Raw genomic sequence first — 4,772 nt, 5'->3', positions numbered from 1 at the left:
TAGTACAGCAAGAATTGAAAAGGACAACAAAAAAGAAGGATGCAGAGAAGGTACTGCCTATGGTTGTATAGGCCTAAAGGCGTTTGAGCAAGAGGCAGCAAGTTGAAGACAAAAGTTAGCATAGCAATGTTGAGGGCCTTTTCCTAATTTGTCTCCTTGGGGTAGTGGTGGAAGTTGTAATTTGTTTATGAAGCATGCCTTTTTTTGGCCTTTTCTTCAATAGGGTGGGGCTTTTCTTATTGGCATAAAGATTCCTTGTACTGTAGGTTATCCACATGAAAAATGCTTTAAAAAAATAATTACTTTTCTGCTGGGTGCGGTGGCTCACACCAGTAATCCCAGCACTTTGGGAGGCCGAGGCAGGCCGATCACTTGAGACCAGGAGTTCAAGACCAGCCTGGCCAAAATGGCAAAATCCCATCTCTACTAAAAATGCAAAAATAAGCCAGGCATGGTGGTCCTGTAATCCCAGCTACTCAGAAGGCTGAGGCAGGAGAATTGTTTGAACCCAGGAGGTGGAGGTTGCAGTGAGCCGAGATCATGCCATTGTACTCCAGCCTGGGTGACAAGAGTGAAGCTCCATCTCAAAGAAAAAAAATCACCTTCACACACTATTCATCCATTCAATTCCCCCTCCTGAATGTGGGGATATTTAATGTATTTAGATAAAAGCACTACTTAGGTTGAAAGGCATATAAACCAAAAATTATCTGAGACAAGTCTCAACCCTAAGGACATGGTCCTGACACAGCCTCAGGAGGTCCTGACAATATGTGCACAAGGTGGTCAGGGCACAGCTTGGTTTTATACATTTTAGGAAGATATGAAACATCAATCAATATATGTAAGATGTACATTGGTTCTGCTCGGAAAGGCAGGACAACTCAAAGCGGGGAGGGGGCTTCCAGGTTACAGGCAGGTAAGAGACAAATGGTTGCATTTTTTTTTTTAGTTTCTGATTAGCTTTTCACTGAAAGCACAATTTACAGGAATAGTCACTTATGCCTTAGTCTGGCTTAGTGAAACAATAAGACAAAGGAAGCAATCAGGTATGCATTTGTTTCACATGAGCAGAGGGTTAACTTTGAGTTCTGTCTATCCTTTGTCCACAAGGAATTTTCTCATGGGCAAATTGCGAGGGAGGTATGTAGCTTTTTAATCTTCGTAGTTATCTTATTTAGGAATAGAATGGGAGGCTTATTTGCCCCACACAGTTCCCAGCTTGACCTTTCCCTTTGGCTTAGTCATTTTGGGGTACTGATGTTTATCTTCCTTTCATAGGTGATACAGTCATTTTTGTGCATGTGAGTAAGAAACAAAAAGGCATTTAAATAGATTAGCGGGATAAAGAAAACAGGTTGTTTCCCAACACCTCTCAAGTAGGATGTTCATAATAAGGCTTCTGAAATTTGGGCTGGTATAAATTTGGTGTAAGACCTATTCACATGTATGTGTGAATTGTACATATGTGAAATGTATTTTAAAGTCAAATAGAAACATTTAAAAATTATCTTGTCAGGGGAACTGACTAAAAGTACATTGCACTCAAATTCCATTGCTTTATAACATATTACAAATCATCAACTGCTCTTCAAGCAGCAAAATTTATGGGTGATTTTATAATAAAATTAAATGGGAGAAGGCAGAGTGTGACAGTGAATGTTTTAAACATATTTTATAATGTTCAAGTCTAGAGTTAAAAAGCCAAAAATTAATTGTTCCAAAATAAATTCCAGCTGGATACAGTTAAAAGTAAAAAATGAAAGCTTAATACCACCAGAATAAAAATAAGTGAATAACCTAAGAATATGCTACATAATGATAGCAAAGGGAGAGATGTCAGATGTAGGTGATGGGGAGGAAGGCAGCAAATCACACTGCCATGTGTGTACCTATGCAACAATCTTGCATGTTCTTCACATGTACCCCAAAACCTAAAATGCAATAAAATAAACAAATGGAGAAAAAAAAAGAAAAAAAACCTTCCTATTAAAAATACTAAACACAATTAAAAGACAAAAAACATCCTGTGAGAAATGTTTGTAAAATATGTCACAGACAGCTAACTTTAGTATCCTTAATATATAAGAAGGTTTTACAAATCAGTAAGAAAAAGCTAAATACTCTAATAGAAAAATTAGCAAAAGACAAGAATAAATAGACTTCAAAACAAGAGTATAAATAGCCAATAAATGTATGACAAATTTTTCAACCTCACTAAGTATGTCAAGGAACAGAGTTTGTAAAATTGATGTATTATTTTTCCTTATTAAATTGGAAATCACTAAAAAGGATGATATTATTCAGAGTTTCTTAGGGTGTAGATAAATGCATACTATTATTCGCCTTTTGACCGGCAATTTGGCTAAATTTATGAAAATATTTAGAAATGTGCATATAGAGCAATGTCACAAACAATGTCACATCTTGTATTTTATCCCTTTAAGCTGAGGGATAAAATAACCATCTTGTATTTTAACCTGAGGGATAAAATACAAGATGCGGACAAAGAGAATGTACAATAATGCTCATATCAGTATTATTCATGTAGAAAAAATTAGAAACAATCATTATTGGATATTCAGAGTCAGTGTATTATGATACAGATGATAGATCGATAGATAGATGATAGATAGTTAGATGATAGATAGATAGATAGATAGATAGATAGATAGATGATAGATAGGATGGGAGACTCCAAACCATTCAAAATCATTGTAGTGAACACTCCTCTGTTTCATCCATATCCTGCTTCAAGACAAAGGGCTTATCCTCCCAGCTACTGGGAGGGCAGCTGGCAGACAGCTCTCTGCTATCATTCTTCTCTGGTAACTGCCCTGAGCTGAAGAAAGCGACCCAGCCTAAGGTTATGCCCCTTCCCAGGTGCAGCTTGCATTCAATAATCAGTTAGTGCAGGAGTATAGTCTCAGCCACCTTGCTCCAAATGGAAACAATTTTGGAAGTTTATTCCAGATTCAAAGCTCCCTGTGTGGTCTGCTAAGGCCTTGGTATGACTGCATCACTGCTCAACCTCTTTGTTCAATTTTGCTCCCCTTTCTTCTTCCCACAGGTGTTGATCACAAGAGCACTCTCCAATAAACTTTTTGTTTGACTTGGAGCCTGCTCTCTAGGAAATTCAATCTATAGCCATCGTGATGAAGAATATCAACATGAGAAGATATCTGAAATGTGTTTCTATGTTAAGAAAGCAGACCGGCCATTTCCAGCAATATGGTCAACTAATTACTGAAAACCTTTTCGATGTAAACTTCTATAAGCACAAGGTAAGATATACAAAATTTCTTTTAATTTAATAACTAAGCCTCCAATAAATAAGGGAAAACTCCCAAAAACCAAAAATTAGGAGAAAACTGAAAGCCAGAGTGGTAATCTTGTGAAAGTTGTGGTTGCCCTGGTAAGGTAGTTTCAGTTTTTAACAAACAGAGACAAAAGATGTCTTAGGTCACGGGTCCTATTATAAAGCTTGGATTCTGGAAGACCCATACCTCTATAAAAGGTTGGACTAAAAAACAAGGAATCTCATCTGTCTCTGTCTAAGCTCTAAGTGGAAGAAAAAAATTCCTATGAGAATTAAAGCACAGGCCTGGAACTCAAATAGGGTTTAGGTTTTAATTTATTCTACCTTAGTGGCCTGGGAACCTTAATTCTGAGGTTTTTTGGCAGAAGCAAAGGTAAAACTGCTTTATAATGATGCTTCCACAACACAGACCACAAGAGATTTTCATAGATTTTTTTAAGGCCCCATGAAAAGGGATATGGGAATACTGTGTAGAAGAGTGAATTCCCTAGTGAGGGTCACACCCTAAAGCCTAGACCCATGGCCCAAAGTGAGAACATGCATTCCTGTTTTCCCATCCAAATGTTGCCTTTTCCAAAGCCACCCTGGCTCACCTTGCCCCCGATCCTGTACCCACAAATACCCTGGGCCCCACTGGAAAAGTGGCAGAGTGGCAGAGAAGAAGTAGCTGGACATCAGAGAGAAGCAACTTGACTTCAGAGGGATGGCTTTACAGCAGGACCTCGAAGAAAAGTTTTTCCAGGGATGGCTGAACTCCAGGGGAAGACCACCTTCCCATTCTTTCACCTTTCCAGCTCCCAATCCCGCCGAGAGTCACTTCCAACACTCAATAAAATCTTCCACATTCACCACTCTTCAATTCATTCACACCACCTGATTCTTTCTGGACACTGGACAAGGACCCAGGTGCAGGTGCAAGAGGCTGGCACAATGACCCTCCACTGAACTGTCTAACACTTAAGCTGTCCATGAATGGCAAAGCTAAAAGAACACACTGTAACACATGTTCTCTGGGGCTCTAGGGGTCATGGGCAACCCCTAGATGCTGCTGCAGACCTGCACAGAGTTCTGCTCCTGTAAGTTGCCCAAAAGTGCTCATCCTGGCCTCTGCACCTGCTGAGCTGCATGCTCCCCCTCCCACAAGGGGTTGAGCATTGCAGGCTGAGTAAATGAGCCAAACTCTTCATGAATATTATGAAGGGGTAAAGGGAAATATCTCATTTCACTATGAGGGAGAGTCAGTGGACATAATCAATGATAAGATTAGAATCCTGAGAATTATTGAATTGGGGAATAGATTTGAGAAAATTACCCAGTATTAAGAACAAAGATAGATGAAAAATATGACAGAGGCTAAAAGACATGGAGGACAGAATGAAAGATTCAATCTTTACCTAAGAGGACTTCCAGAAGAAAAATAGAGAAAATGGGAGAAAGACAATATTCAAGGAGA

The sequence above is a fragment of the Cebus imitator genome, unplaced genomic scaffold (assembly GCF_001604975.1).
Source record: "Cebus imitator isolate Cc_AM_T3 unplaced genomic scaffold, Cebus_imitator-1.0 Scaffold189, whole genome shotgun sequence".
In the NCBI taxonomy this organism is placed as follows: domain Eukaryota; kingdom Metazoa; phylum Chordata; class Mammalia; order Primates; family Cebidae; genus Cebus; species Cebus imitator.
This window is presented reverse-complemented; position numbering follows the sequence as displayed.